This window comes from Hydra vulgaris, chromosome 07 (genome assembly GCF_038396675.1).
Source record: "Hydra vulgaris chromosome 07, alternate assembly HydraT2T_AEP".
Classification (NCBI taxonomy): domain Eukaryota; kingdom Metazoa; phylum Cnidaria; class Hydrozoa; order Anthoathecata; family Hydridae; genus Hydra; species Hydra vulgaris.
Genome location: NC_088926.1, coordinates 36,314,820 through 36,332,240, shown reverse-complemented (window position 1 = coordinate 36,332,240; position 17,421 = coordinate 36,314,820). Strand labels below are relative to the sequence as shown.

At 29.5% G+C, this 17,421-nt stretch overlaps 1 pseudogene; it reads right to left on the bottom strand.

Annotated features, from left to right (window-relative positions):
• Positions 1–424: 424 nt before the first annotated feature.
• LOC136082842 (U2 spliceosomal RNA) lies at positions 425–514 on the bottom strand (annotated as a pseudogene).
• Between the last annotated feature and the right edge of the window lie 16,907 nt (positions 515–17,421).

Sequence of the window (17,421 nt, the reverse complement as noted above, 5' to 3'; positions counted from 1 at the left end):
TTTTCAGGGAATTATACTCGTTTATAGATTTGTTGTTTGTTGTAACTTGTGCATAGGTTCTATAATGAGCCTGTGCATAAACATTAGTACGGGCTGTAGCAGCTCCAATATCAGTAACTACCTCCATGGACGTTTTTGGGTCGATTTGTAACATGGTAAATAGTACTAACTATATATAATACACTCTTAGCCACTCAGACGCTCTGAGGCTAGTAGACCTCTAGGGAGGTCTAACCAACCTCTTTATACTCACACACACTCTATTTAACTCACTGGGATCTACGATCCCTATAGCCTTTCAGTCACTCAATACTCTAAAAAAACAAAAATAAACTCTTATATCACTCGTCCGATACAACCCGTAGAAGGGGCAAGGTAATACTCACTAAACACTAAGAGGGCCAGTAGACCTTCTTTATACTAGTTAGGATCACTAGCTCGCCTAATTAAACTAAGAATCAAGAATCAAGAACAGATACTACACTTGATCTTAGCCATTAGGCCGAGAAGCGAAAGAAGTTTTTTTTTTTTTTTTTTTTTTTTTTTTTTTTTTTTTTTATTACAAAATAATAAATATTTACAATTGTCTTTACTATCTCTGCATAATAAATTCGCATATTTACAAAAAGTTTACAAATCGTTTCACATTATATATATTTCCGTTTATAAATATTTTTATGATACACTTTTATATTTCTCTTTTATATTATAAGAAAGCAAAAGAAAAAAAACAGGCTTTTTTACATTTAATTTGCTTAGATCTATTTTAAAAAGTTCATTAGATACTATGCCAATATTTTAAAAACAAAGTCGTGTTTATATATATATATATACATTTTTTAATTTTTGTTTGGTTTTTTGTATTTTTATTTTTTTGTGTTTTTAAGTTTTTTATTTTTTTGTATTTTTATTTTTATATTTTTTTTTGTGTTTTTTGTTTTTTTGAGCCTATGTGCGGAAAGAAATCGAGAATATGGAAGAATGTAGATAATGAAGTTTGTAAAGATTATTTAAGTATATTTAGTTAAGAAAGATTTTATTGATTAATACTAAAAAAATTACAGGACTTTTACACAAATCATCACATTACGAAATCTACAGAAAAAAAATGCAAATAATAAAATATATCTGAAAAAAAAACTAAGGGCTGGCAGTGATTGTTTAATCATAAATAACAATAATTTTGTTGTAAAAAAATTATATGTTTAATGGACACGGGAACACTCAACTAAACATTTAGTTCTATCTACGAGCCAGTGTGCTAGTTTGGCTCATATGTTTAGTTTCAGGTTCCCGTTCTCTATTTCACAAAAAACGTTTTTAATACAAAAAAGTTGACAGAAAATGTCCGTGGTGTTTCTACGGACATGATAATTATATTTTAAAGTAATAATATTCCTGATGTTTCTGGTAATTATCCTGATCACTGCCGTTTGGTCAATATTTGAATTTTTATACATATGGTGGCATCTGCTGTTCCATATTTCACTCATAATGGTTTGAGTGACTGTCAACAGCAGCTGCGAGGTAGGGTTTTTCTCCGATAAATTCGCAGTCTCAATCGAGAAGATGCAATTTATTGGAGAAAAGTTGTTTTGGGATGTCAAGGAGTTATATACATGTTTAAAGTATTCCCATATTGTAACAGAAGGAGGACAGTAGGCAAAGATGTGCAGGTTGTCCTCAATTTTACCGCAAGTTTTACATTTGTTGTTTTTAACGATCTGTTGCCTTGTGCTTTTGGCAAGCAAGGCAGCAGAGGGTAAGCTGTTATGGAGAAATCGAAAGAGGATGTTTTGAGTCGGTCCGTATGCGTGGGAGGTGAAATTTCTTTTCCAAATTTGGGTCCACGGCATTGTTGTTTTCTTTGATCTGTTCCAGAAAAGTTCTGCTGGCACGACTGTCTTTTTGTTTTTTGCCACTTCTAAGTAAAAATTTTTTGTTGATTTTAGGGGGATGTTAAATAGGGACCCGTGTTTATCTAAGATATCAATTGTATTTTTGTAGTACTGAGACATTTTGTTGTCCCAGTGTTTTGGAAACGTGTTTTGCCTTAAAAAATTCCAGCTTTCGTTTTGCTTAGTATATTTAACAAGTGAACTTGCCACCCAATACTTTGAAAAGTAGTAAGAATCGTGAGTTTTGTCCTCTTCGCGTTCTTTTATTTGAAAGAGCGTTTTGAGGCGGATCGCAAGACTTTGCTCCTTCGGTGATAAAATTCCGAGACCCCCGCTTTTGATGGGTAAGAAAAGTGTCTCTCGTTTGACCGGGTTGAAATTGGTCTTTTGCCACAGATTTTCGAAAATGGTTCGATGCAAACGCTCTATTACCCACTCGGGAGTGGGCAAAACGTTTGCTAGAAACCACACTTTTGACATTGCTAGCGTATTTATAAGATTAGTCTTTCCCCTAAGTGACAAAGTACGCAGTCCCAGAAACTTGAGCTTTTTCTCTGTTTTGTTAAGAGCTACTTGCCAGTTGAAATTGGTAGTATCGCTCAGTCTGGTGTAAAATGTGACACCTAAAATTTTGAAACCGGTGTCATTGTTCCACTCTATGTCGTCCAATTGTGTGTAAATTTCGGGATCAAAACCCCCAAGAGCGAGACCCTTGGTTTTTGAGGCGTTGATCACTGAACCACTTGCTTTTTCGAATAGTTTTAGGTTTTCAAAGAAATAGCGGACACATTTTACGTCCTTAGCAAAAAAGTTCGAATCGTCTGCGTACTGCTGTAGTTTTAGAGGTTTCCGTGTTCCCGGCAGAGGAAAACCCTCTATTCTGCTATCCGCTCTGATCACCAAAGCCAATGCTTCAGCAACAAAAACGTACAGCAAAAGAGAGAGTGGGTCTCCCTGTCTGACTCCCCTTTCCGTAAGAAAGGAGGTAGACAGGAAACCGCAATTCAGAACAGTTGCCGAAACATCTGAATACAAGGTGTTAATGAATGATACGAAATTTTCTCCGAGATTGAATTTTCGGAGAATCTGCAGCAGAAACGCGCGATCGACTTTGTCAAACGCCTTTTCTTGATCTATTGTCAAAATGAAACTAGGTAGTTTTTTAAATTCGGCGTAATCTATAAGATCACGTATTAGGTGTAAATTTGAAAAAATGTTTCTACCTGGAATTCCGCAAGTTTGATTTGGTTCTATAATTTTCCCCATTACTTTTGCAAGTCTTAGGGCCAGCGCTTTTGTGATTATTTTGTAATCAGCGCCGATTAAAGATATAGGCCTCCAATTTTTGCATTTAGTAAGATCTCCTTGTTTGGGAATAAGTGAAATTATTGATTTTTTCATAGAGCGGCTCGTGTTTTTTTCTACGAAAAGAATTTCGTAAGCAAGTTCTTCAAGAAGTTCCCTTTTAAATCAAACCCAGTAGTAATCTGATTTAGCTATTTATTAACACTTATGTACAATCTTATTTATATAAAGATTAAAAATATATTATATAATTAGATTGGATTGCTTGTGGGTTGTATTTAATAAAGATTATTTTCTAAACTTATAAATTTAAAAACTTTTGATCAAATAAAACGTGATGTAACTTTATATAATCTAAATGAGAGACGCAATTAAAATATGTATAGATTTTTTTGACGTTATGTTGCGTCTTAGTTTACACTTATTAAAACTGCGCTGTTATAATTATAAGTGTCATGGTTTTTTTTTAACTTATATTTATAAGTTAAAAAAAACCATACTGGTTTTTTTAAACTATTTTTTTAAACTATTTTTTTAAACTTTTTTTTTAAACTATTTTTTTAAACTTTTAACAATATACAAAAAGTTAGTTCTAATTTTTTTTTATTACAAATTTGTCACGAAAACAACGTTTCGATTCGCGAAGTTGCAATTAAAATATTGCAACTTTGCGATTTGAATTTTTTAACAAAAAAATATTTTTCTAAAACTTTTTTTAGTTACTTATGTCTTGAGCAAATGCATCGTTGAACACCATAACTTATAAATGATTTAAAGTATTTAACAAATTTGTTAAATTAACAATATTGTAAATGCACTGAATTCATTTGTCCAGACCATTGTAATAAAAAAAGTATTTAAAAAAAAAACTAAACCACAAGCAATCTAATTCCTTATATATATGAGTTTCACTGTAACATATAAGCACGAATTATTACGTCTGAATTATAAATTAATCCTTGAATTAATATATATACATAAGTAAAGGAATTACGTATTAAATAAAATTAATTATACGTAAATATTGCTGTCATTAGGTTAACCTAATTTCAGCATGTTTTCCACCGATTGCACCCTCTAACATCGTGTGCAATTTCTGTCCGCTTTTCTTTATGCTATCTTTCTAACCCAACTTCTTCTATCTTTCATTCTAACATATCTTCGTTCTTCCAAAACTCACTCTACTCTTGGCCGTAGAGCGGTAATGACGCTCCCCTACTAGGGGCTGAACATGTCTCTGCGTGCCATGGTATAGTGGTCTCCGTATGGCAATTAGCTGGAGGAGAATAAACCACCATACCAATCCTTGAATTTATATATATACATAATTAAAGGAATCACAACCGGAATAAACAACCGAAACGTCTGTTATAACAGTTTTAAAGGAGATATATCGAAAAAAACACATACTGAAAATATAACATACATATAACATACGGAAAAAAACAGATACTGAAACTTTTTAGTCTTGCTTGTGGTTTTTATTTTTATTTTTTTTTTTATATTGTAATTTATTACGTCATCCGGCTAATTGCCATACTGACGTCCTCATAAATAATTTACAAGGTTAAACGAAAATACGAAAAAAACGATTACAAAGATGTCCAATGGACCCGTAAAAATAAAAAATAAAATTAACAAACCCAAAAAAAGAAACCAACAAGAATAAAAAACGAAAAGGTAAAAATTATTCGAAATAGTCCCGAATATCTGAAATCAAATTCAATCTTCCGTTTATAAAAATATTTCTTATTTCATTTATGTGTTTTTTCATTTTATTTTGTTGTTTCAGCATTTCTAATTCATTTATGAACAATTTTTTCACTTTTTTTTCAAATTTTTCTAGCAAATATTTCTTAGTATAAATTATATTTTTAAACTGACTGTTCATTCTATTAAAATAAATTTCACAAATTAAAACTTCCAATAGTAAAGCCCCAAAACATCTCTGGGCTGCGTTTTTTTCGTAACCAAAAAAAATAAACTTAAAATTGTTAACATGAGGGTATTCGCTAGGGTAGAGCTGATCTAAAATATCTAGGACATAAAAAATTAAAGGCTGTACTTTATCACATTCGTACATCATGTGTGCAGTATTTTCATTTTTTGTTTTGCACTGTGGGCAAAGTTTGTCTATTCTAACTTTAAGATCAAACATTCTTTCGTTAGTTGGCAAAATAAAATGTGCAGTTTTAAATAAAATTTCGCTCGCTTTATTGTTAGTATTTCTTTTATGAAGTCTTATAAAGAAACGCTTCCAATCTTCTTTTTTTAAATTTTTCATGCTTTCAAAAGTATCTTTCCATTCAAAGTATTTATAATTCAATGTTTTTGTTGGTTTATTTAATAATTTGTATAAATTTAAAACAGTTAGGTTTTTATATTCATATTTTGTTTTTCTTTTTGCTATATAAAAGGAAGACTTTTTAAAATCATAACTTTGACATTCCGATACAATTTTTTTATGCCATTTTCTTGGCAGCGCCTTTGTAATAATTTCTAATTCTGTTTCGCTTAAACCTATGCTTCTGTAATTTAAAAAACCCGGTTGAAATGTTTTTGTAATGTCGGCTACAAGTATTATATCATTTTTAATGTGGGTTTCGCTTGGAGTTAAATGTTTATTTGGAAATGTTTTTACCATTGAATTAAAAAAGAGAGGTTGATTTAAAATTTGTTCAATATCGGTTAGAGGTAAAACATGTTTTTGTTTTAATTTATGCCAATTAACTAATAGTTGAGAATAAAATGGGGGTAATAGTTTGATTTTAGTAGGGATAGTTTCAAAAATGTGTTTGCCTTGGTTTGCATTTCTATGACTATTTAAAATATAAACTGTTGCATCTTTCCAAGGACCGCATAAATTTTCATTAAATAATTTACTGACCCATTGCAGTTGAATTGCTTTAAGTTTATTGATTAAACAGTTAACTCCTGCGCCGCCCTCATTTATTTTTTGTTGCGTTTTTGTTTTATTTAGTTTACAAATTTTGCCACTCCAATAAAAATTACTAATTTTTGATTCAATTTTATTCAAAACTGCTTTACTAGGTAGGGGCGCTATAAAGGCCATATGCAGCGCTTGAGGAATGATTAAAGAATTTATTACTGTTTTTCTGCCCTTGAGCGACAAGTTGTATTTTTCCCATTTTCGCAGAGAATTTTCCATTTTGTAAAAACGCTCCTCCCAGTATGTTTCGTACCTGAAGTTTGCGTTATTCGAGAAAAAAACGCCTAGACTTTTAAAAACGTTTTCCTCCCAATTGAAATTTAAGTGCTCGCTCTTATCTTTAAAAATGTTTTTGCCTAGCCATATGCCTTGGCATTTGGCAATATTTATTTTAGCGCCAGTGGCTTTTTGGTTTAGTTTTAAGGCTTTTCCTACCTCTCTAATGGAATCATCACCTATTAGATAGAAATTGGTGTCGTCAGCGTATTGCTGTATTTTTGTTTCACTACCTTCGACACGAATTCCTTTAATATTTTCGTTTTGCCTAACATAAGATGAAAAAATTTCTGCCTGAATGATGTATAGTATCATTGACAAAGGACAACCTTGCCTTACTCCTCTTAAAATATCTATTTTTTCCGATAACAAACCGTTTATTTTTACTTTAGCATTTATACTATTATAGATTGTTTTTATAAAAGATGTGAAAGCTTTTCCAAATCCAAAATGTTCTAAACTTTTAAACAAAAAAGCTCTATCCACCCTATCAAAAGCTTTCACCTGATCTATTGAAAGGATGCAAGCGTCTAGCTTGCATTTTTGAGCTATGCTAATAATGTCTCTAGTATAACTTAGATTATAATAAATTGTTCTGTTTTTAATGCATGCAGTTTGATTGCTATGTATAATGTTAGGTAAAACATCTCTGAGCCTGTTGGCCAAAACTTTTGTTAAAATTTTATAATCTACATTTGTTAAAGATATGGGTCTCCAGTTAGCGATATCGTTTTTGTTTCCTTTTTTAAAAATACATGTAATTAATGCTTCCTTTTGCGAGTTTGTCATTTCGCCTGTAAACAAAACGTTATTTAAACTTTCAATCAATTCTTTCTTAATCAAACCGAAAAAATGTTTATAAAACTCTATAGTTAGCCCGTCTGAACCGGGCGACTTATTATTTTTCATTTGCCCTAGAGCTTGTTTTACCTCACATTCAGAAATCTCTTTTTTTAAAATTTTGTTTTCTTCCTTAGAAACTTTTTGAACTTTTGCGTTTGAGAACAAAAACTCTTGAGAAGGTTTGTCGTTTTCTTTAAATTTGTATAAATTTCTATAAAAATTTTCAAACTCTAATAAAATTTCTTTTGAGTCAGTTTTAACCTGCCCGTCTCTGCCATTAATTTCAGAGACATATTGCTTGGCAAGTTTTTGCTTCTCTAATCCGAAAAAAAATTTGGAGCATTTTTCTCCATCTAACCTCCATTGAATTTTTGCTCTTATTGCCGCACCTTTTGCTTTTTCTATTTCTATATTTTCAAGTTTTATTTTTAAATCGTCGTAAAGCTTTTTCATATTTGGATTAATATGCATTTTTTTTGCTGCGTTTTTTAATAATTTGATCAATTTAAATTCTTTTTTGTTCTGTTTTTGTTTAAGTTTTTTGCTATATTTTTTCGAAATTATTTTTATTTTTTCTTTACCGGTCTCCCACCAATCCTTTACATTTTCATAAGCATACTTTTGCTCTCCCCACTCATTCCAAAACGCTTCTATAAGAGCATTAAAATGGATATTTTCTAAATGTTTATTGTTTAGTATCCATATTTCTGACTTGAGCAAAAAATCTCCTGTATTTATAACTACTACTTGAGCATTATAGTGGTCAGTTAATATGGTTGGCTCGAAAAATGTTTTTATATTTTGTCTACATTTTTTACTCACATAAAAGCGGTCCAGCCTAGAGCGGGACACACCGTTGGTGGCTGCAAAAGTAAACTCTTGCTTGTAAGGATTAAAAACACGCCAAGTATCTTCAATTTCTAAGACGTTTAAAAGGGTTTTTAATGTTTTGCACGAGGGACATTCACTTTTAAACATGATTGGGTATCTATCTTTATCAGACAAAGTCATATTAAAATCACCAGCCATTACAATTTGAAAATCATTTAAATCTTTATTACTAAATTCATTAATTAATTCCTTAAACAAATTTATTCTTAATTTTTGAGAATTTCCGCCACCGGATGGTGCGTAAACATTAATTATTAAATAATTTATACCATTAATTTTTATACCTACGTAGTTATAATTGCCTCTCGAATCGTTACCTAATAAAATTGGTTTATCGTAATTATTTTTAAACAGAATTGCAGTTCCTCGTGTAAATGATGTGTCAGACGGTGAGTAAAAAATATCACCTTCCCACATATTCTTTAACAAATTAATATTTTTAATATTTAAATGAGTTTCCTGTATGAGAAAAACGTCATGTGGCTTGTTTTTGAAATTATTAACAATTGTTTTTAACTTAATTCCGTTATTTAATCCATTAACGTTTGAGGTGTAAAATTTTAAAACTTCCATTTTTCTTTTTTGTTTTTTGTTTTTATTTATTAGTTTTTAAATTTTTTATTAAGATTTTCCTTACTTAGTTTAAAATATTTTTAAGAGGAACCTTTCATATTTAGATCAGGTGAAAGCTATTGAGCAAAACCTCAATATATAATTAGTAAAAAAAAAATAAAATAAAAACTCATACCGAAATAAAGAAACCCTCACAAAACAGTCTTTTTTTAAGTAATCCATTTCGGTTTTAAGCTCCGTTTTTCTTTATTATACTGTCTCTCTTTCACCGGTGTTTGCGGGTGTAGTCGTTTACGTTCACTAACGTTACTTGCCATCGTTATATCGACTTCCGATTCGTATTCGATATCGCTCTCTGTTGAAACTTCTCCTTCTTCTTTCTTCTTTAAAATTTTTTTTTCTTTATTTTTGGTTTTTTTAGACACGACATCAATGAAAGGATTTTCATCAATTACTAAATCTTCAACAGGATGTATTGACTTTTCCTGCTGTCTTGCAGCGTCAAAAGCCGATTTGTATTCTTTTTGTGTTACAAGGATTTTGTTTTTTATTTCGCTTGGTAACTCGAGGTCTTCTTTCCCTAAACTATCAAAAACATTTTCTTTCTTTTTTATATAAACAAAATTATTTACCTCTCCTCTTGAAAATGTATTGGTAGAGCTGAGAGGAGTTGGTGGTGTGAATTGGAAAGTTGCAGTTTTAATCGCTTTGACGTCATCAACTTGCTTTTGATCACACTTCTGTATTACATTACTGATTTTGGGTCGTATTTTAGCTGGGTTAACAGCCGAACAATTCTCTTTTGGTACGTGAAAATTTTGACATATTCGACATAAAAACTCCTTTCCCGCAAAGTTCAACAAAATTCTAGCACCATTTATTTCAACATGGTGCGGAATGTCCCTCGCTAGAACTTTGAGCTGTACTCTAAACAAACGACGACCATCTTTAATAGAGTTATCAAAATCGTATGTTGAGTGCTTAATCGATAAAACCTTTTCGATGTACGGTTGGAGTTTTTCGACAAGCTGTTCGTCTTCTATAACTGGGTCACATTTAATAGTTATTAAGAAACCATATTCATCGCGTTTTCTAAAGAAGACTGGCATTTTACATTCCGAAACTGTAATCTCGTTACGCGACATTGCCTCGGCATCTTTTACAGACTTAAAAACGGCAATCCATCTGCCATCACGATGATAAGTAAGGCTTTCGATTTTGTTTCGTCCAACCTTCTCTAGAATTTTGTCATTAATTTCCTTGGCACGATCATTAACATAACGATAAACACCAGATTGTCGTGGATCCATATAAGTTCTAAATTCGATAATTCGTTCGCTGACGGGATGAACCGAAGCGGAAACTTTCGCATAAGACGCCATTGAATAAACGACTTCCGACAAATACTCACGACCTCCCAATTGATTTATTTCGATACAGATATTCGAAGACAAAAGACACAAATAGAACTGTTAGTTTTTTGTGTTTTTTTCCCTCTAACATCGTGTGCAATTTCTGTCCGCTTTTCTTTATGCTATCTTTCTAACCCAACTTCTTCTATCTTTCATTCTAACATATCTTCGTTCTTCCAAAACTCACTCTACTCTTGGCCGTAGAGCGGTAATGACGCTCCCCTACTAGGGGCTGAACATGTCTCTGCGTGCCATGGTATAGTGGTCTCCGTATGGCAATTAGCTGGAGGAGAATAAACCACCATACCAATCCTTGAATTTATATATATACATAATTAAAGGAATCACAACCGGAATAAACAACCGAAACGTCTGTTATAACAGTTTTAAAGGAGATATATCGAAAAAAACACATACTGAAAATATAACATACATATAACATACGGAAAAAAACAGATACTGAAACTTTTTAGTCTTGCTTGTGGTTTTTATTTTTATTTTTAATTGATTTACTAGTGAGAAATTTGTTGTGGTGGCATTTTAGCCTAATTAGAATTGGTTCGCTTTGTTCATTGTGGTGTTATCTTATTATTCGTAATGGCTAAAAGTTATGCTAGTGTAGTTGCACCTGTTACTGGCGTTGAAGGTGATAGAGTTAGATTAGATAGAGTTAACCTTGGGATTTTTAAACCTACGTCTTCTAATGACAACTACCCGGTACTGATCTGCAGATATGGCGATTTAAACTGCAGTGTCGAAGACTTCTTAGATGCTATTGCTAAAAAAAACCTTCTATGTTACGTCTGGGGTATAACCAGACATTACAGCAATCGATACTTCGAGTTCGTTGTCAACACTCCAAACAAAGTTTCTGAATTCCTTGAAATTGAATTAACAATAAAAAATGTTTCCCTCTCAATAACACAAAAGTTTATTCGAAGTGTCCATGTATTGGTCCAAAATATTCCTATAGGTTTTTTAGTTAGTGGTGGATCTTCAGCGATCACAGCTTTAGGAAAACACCTAGCTAACGGAAGGGGGATAATCTTTGAGTCGTACAGTTGTCAAAAAGTGAAGGTTCATGGCGAGTTTATATTTACTGGAAATGTAGTTATTGTAATAAAAAATTGGCAGAATCCGCATATTAACCCGTTGGCATATTTTGAAACCCTATACAGGCTCAGAATAACCTTAGAATAGCGCAATCTGATTCGTTGGTTTTGAAAGAGAGGCATGCGCGCGTTAGTTTAAAAATACAAAATATATACTATATCAGAATTTCGTAATAAACAGTGCAGTTAAACAAGTTGTTTTCGAGCGGAATGTTTCTTTTTGTTTTTCAAGACAGTAAGTCTAGTGAAATCTTGACGAGTGTTTTTTTCGTGACGAAGTTATTTTTTGTAAAAATCCAAATGATGAATTAATTAATCCAAAGAAATCTACAAAAAAAAATATTCATAGTGAATTTTTATTCTCACCAAGTTTTTAAAGCCTATCTTTGATGAAATTAACTTAATCCTATTAAAATAAAAGAAGAGTTTGCTTAAAAAGTTATTCTAATCATTAAAATAAATTTTTAAGTGAAGTATGCTTTGATCAATCTGTCAGGTATGATTGTTGTATTTGATAATATGATTATAGTTTATTTTATTATTAATGATAATAATAATTTAAAAAATGTTTAAATCCTCCTAAATAATACTAATTTTTTTTTTGTTTTCCAAGTTTTCCTTTAAAATCTCCGTAAATCTTTTAATTTTTTAACTCAGAAAAAAAGTGTGGCCACCTTTTTGAAATAATAAATTTCAATTAATAAAGATAGTAATGATAATAAATTAAAAATGTTCACAATAGTAAGAAAATTAGTTTCTAATAAACAAATATTAATTTCAAAACAACAGTCGGATAGTTATGCACTGACAGAAAAGTTATAGTTTTAATTACATAAAATAATTTTAGATTAGTTTTATGTTAAGCATAAAAGTAAATTAAGTATTATATAAATAATATTTTTAAATTTTGATTCTTGCATCTACATTGATTTCTTTTTTTTTTTTTGCCATCAACGTTATTTTACTATTATTATTTTTAAAACAGTAATTGTAAACAGTTTACAATTACTGGTGTTATTTATTCATTTTCTTGTTATTATTTGGATTGTTTTATTTTTTATTTGGGCATCTTTTTGATCTTTTACGTCTACAGTTTTAATTTCCATTTGAATTCTTGGAAAATCAAAAAAATACAATATTAATCATAGCTCCATCTGACAAGACTTTTGATCTCCTTTTCAATAACTCATCAGAATAGCTACATATGTGCATATGTAGCTATTCTGATGCATATGTTTTGCACCTACTGGAGTTTATATTAGGCTGTAACAAATGTCGGGGGTCCTTGGCCTATTCAACTGATGAACAATTTTGTTTTTTTAACTATACAGCAGTAGTTACTTGCTTGTTCCAAAAAAATAAAACCTTAATTAAAAAGATTTACACTACTTTTAGAAACCTTGATATTATTTTCCTCTTATTTGTTTTAAGGCTGATCTTTTTTTGTTTTTCTTGCACCAGACAGATGAAAATAGTTTGGCAGATGTTGGTCAATTATGACCAACTTTTCAACTGCAATCTGAGCATTTTAGTGTCAATTTCAGTTATATAATTTCTTTATGGATGCTGTAACTTTATTTGGCACTAAGATTTGCTTTAACTAAGGCATTGACCATAAAATTGTGCTTGTACCATGTTTCACAGAATATAAATTATTTAGTATTAAAATTTATTTAATTAACTAATTACAATCTTAGATTTTTTTGTACATTCTAAAGATAGCTAGTAACATGAAGTTTTTTTTTACTTTTATCTATTTTAAAAACTAACGCCTTTCTGCAACTGTTTGTTATTTCTCTGAACTAATATTTATCTAATTTTTGTCATTTTTTATTATACGTTTAATATTAATAACTAAAGTATTATTTATTTCATTTGTTATTTTATTTTTCTTAAATTAAATTTTATTATTCTCATTATATTTATTATTATTATTATTATTATAGGTATATTTTTTCCAAAATATGCTTTTATTATTTTCATAATTAATATTATTATTAATAATATTCATATTTTTATATACCCTTTTATAATACTCCTTTTATTGTCCCTCTTTAATTATTATTTTTGATTTTTGTCATGTGTTTAATTTACTTGCATAGTATTTACTATTTTTAAATATCCTTAATGTAAAAAATTTCACAATTTTAATTTATATAAATATATTTTAATTTATATAGTATATGGTATTATATTATATTGACTATATGATTTAAGTATAATTTTTGTTTTCAGATACCAACTGTCAGTTATAACATTTCAATAAAAACAAAAATTGTGACTATTATTTATATCATGATATATTATCAATTATAATTGTATCCTTTGCTACATGTATGTGATTGTAACCAAAAACAGTGACATCTATCGGTTAACTTCAAGAGTTGTTTATTTGCTTTTATGGTGGCTATTACTACTACTATTTGACATTCAATAATGTCAGGATTTTGTTTTTTGTTATCAAATAGCAACACTTGTTTATCTTCACTTTCGAAACTCAAATTAAAATCTAATTTGTGAAAATCATGGTGCAGAACCGACTAAGTAACCTTGATATTATCTCAATAGATTCAGATCTTATGAAATAATTATATATCAAAAAATTTTTTAAATACTTTGTGAAAATAAATTAATAAAAATTGTAAATTATTTAAAAAATTTTACTCTGTTTTATATTATTTCGTATTATAGTAATGTATTCTTCTGTGTTTAAATGAACATACAAAAATGTTATATTTTTTTCAGTGTTTTCATTTTTCTGTTAATAACATTTGTAAAAATAATTTATTAATTCTATTGACTTTAATCATTTATTAGAAAATATTGATAAAAGTTATTTTATAAATTTTTAACTGTTTTTTTATATTTATTTATCTCTATATTTTTTATCTCTATATTTTTTTTTACATAAAATGTATTTTTAGCTATTAATAAAAACAATATAGATATGGCTATTGTATCGTACATGTAATGTATTCTCACATTGCAAATGTGAAAATACTTTACATGCTCCTTTGCAGTTTCCATATAGTGTATGTGTTAATCATACAATATATATGATGGCATACTTAATAAAATATTGAAGCGCTTTTTGAATATTGCACAATATGGGCAACATGTTAAGTGCTGGCCTGGTTAAGGGTGATTTAACTGAGTAGCGTTCATAATTTCGGTGATTTAACTGAGTAGTGTACATGATTTTACATTAATTTTGGTGATTTAACTGGGTAGTGTACATGACCTAATTTTAAAATTGATTTTTTTCAGTTTCTTTTTTTTTCACGAGTAGCTGTAGGAAAACAATATCTCAATAAAAAAATCATTATCTTAGCTTCAAATTTTCAGGATATGTTCATTATTCAAGTTTTTAGTGCCTGATCCTAAAATAAAATAAATTGATTTGCAATTACCCAATTAACTGAGTGGTTTATCGCTAAATATATATATTTTTTTACTATTAAGTCTGCCATTTTAGATCATTTAAATTCTTTTTAAATATTTTTGGTTCAGGCACAAGTTACACTAGTATACTAACATTGTGCAAAATTTCAATCTTTAATATTGATGTAATTTTAAGATATTTATGTAGGATAGATTAGGGTATTATGAGCACCTTAAGCGAAAATTAGACTATTTTCAAAAATTATGATGCTGGATCCAAAATTTTTACAAATAAACAATTTTTAGGGATCCCTACTCATGATCCACTTAGATGTTTGCACCCGAAGTTTTTTTAACAAAAACACAAAGGTTTTAAAAAAGTAGCTAAAGAGCTCATATTACCCAGACCACTTGGTAATATAAGTACTTTAAAATAGCTCAAAAACCTAACATTAATTCAGTAAAAAAATACCAACCTGACGATTAGAACTGATTTTTAGAACATAATGATTTGTTATTAACAAATCTTATCATTAAAAGATCAAATTTTAAGCCACTTTTTGTTGAAGCAATAATACTATGTTTTCCGCATTTAATAATAAAAAAATTAGTTCCTTATTTTTTAAATTTTATTAACTCGTTTAACAATAAAAAATCAATTTTTTTGAATTTAACTTACAGAAAAATATTTAGTAATGTTAAAATATTAAAATTTTTTACTATGTTTTGTTTTTAAAATTACTTAATTAAAACCACTACTATTTTAGGACTTTAAATTAGGTAATATCAATGAAAAACACCGGCTAATTTGAGCATGCTCATATTACACAAAAATGGCATCTTTAAATAAAGTCGAAACTAAATGTTTCTATGCATTGTTTTTCAAACAAAAATGGATTGGACTTATAACTAACACATTTTTCTTAATGAAAATTTTTTATTTTAGCACCAAAGTTTCGCGCCACAGATTTATTCATGATATTATAACAGCAAAATATTTAACAGCGTTTTAATGAGATGATAGCCGTTGATTACTGCATATGAATTTACGCTAATTGTACTGATTTCTGTTATCACCACATAAAGTCTATTTGCAACACGTTTTAGATTTTTATCAATATGCTCGTAATTCGTCAAAGATATTTATTATGAGTAAAATTGAAGAAAATAAAAATAATACCACCTTATAGGGACTTCACTACCATTAAAATTAACAAACTTTTTATTTAATAAAAAAAAAGCTATTTTGTGCATAGTCATTAAAAATAATGAAGAGTGATTTAAAAAAATTATCGGATTCAGTGCACATGCGCCGAATTTATGAGATAAAGGACAGAAAAGAACCAGATCTGTTTCCTAAAAGACGCAGCAACTAATAAAGCTTTCGAACAAAAATCTTTAAGGTATATTAACAAAAGGACAAATCACAATCTGAACCTAAAACCAAAGTTGGATATTAATTCTACTCTTAATTATAATTCATCTATGACAACATTCTTATTTTTTTGCCCAAAAATTGATATTATAAGAGATTCTACAAGATGTAAATGTTTGATTGAGGTTCAAATTGTAGTTTTTAGGAATCTAAAAAAAATACTTGAAAGTTCAAAAAGTTAAACTTGAAATGTTGAAGTTTTTGAAATTAGACATGTATTTTTTTTAGATTCCTCGTAAAACATCTGATAATATTTCACAAAAATCATAAAAATCGAAAAAATTTAACTTTTTAACTTATTTAATGGTAGAGCAGTATCTTTTTCGATTTTGGTTTTTCAATTTAGGGTGGTTAATCTTTTTTAATTTTAATAACACAGGGTATCTGCTAGATCAGGAAAGTCAGATAACTTTTCTAAATTTTGGAAAAATCAGGGGAAAATCAGGAAAACTGGCTCTTCATCATACTTTATAATCAATATGGCTCTGCGCTAGAGAGATAATTATCTCCTACTTCTATTTAGATTGTTAACTTGGCGTGGCAAAGTAATTTGCAAACAGCCCCGAGCGGATCTGGGAAAAACCGCGGAAGCCCACCTTGAAATATTGCCAGTGGACAAGTGTCTTAAAAAACGTTCACAAGACGTCGCAAATGTCATATTTGCGACGTCTTACGGACGTTTTTTACGTGTGCACACTTATTAACGAAATACAGCTTATTCATTAAATAAAGTTTTTTTAAGTTTTTGTATACAATATTCTTTTTAAGATTGATCACCTATAAGTTAATAAAAAAATTTATTTTATATATGATTCTAAACTTTAGTTACAGAAAAATTTACAACGATGAATTTTATTTATCCAGACGACTATATAACTGAAGTTGTTCTTCAGACTGAAAATTTTCTTATATAAGAATTAGTGTTAGTTCGGATAAAACAGCCGAGGAATGGATGGAAAAATTTGGAGCTGCAAACAACACGAAACTCATTATTCAACGAAATCTTCATTCCAAGAGGCGAGTTATTTTCCGTTAGCATATTTCAAAGTAATCATAGTTACACTAAAATGCGTTACCAAAAATTGTTAGTCAAAGTAATTCTTTTTTTCAAATAATTTATCAAGGATTTTTTTTGAGTTGATGCACTACGTTTTCTTCAAAGCGACAATGGATTACAGGTAACCTTACGACAATGGATTACAGGTAACCGGCGATATACGATATATGAAATACTTATATATGAATATAATATATATAGGAAACACTTTTTAAGGAGCGGTCTGAAGTTTCTTAAATTTGGAGCATTCCGATAGTGAAATCTTTACGTTATTAAAACTATTTGTAA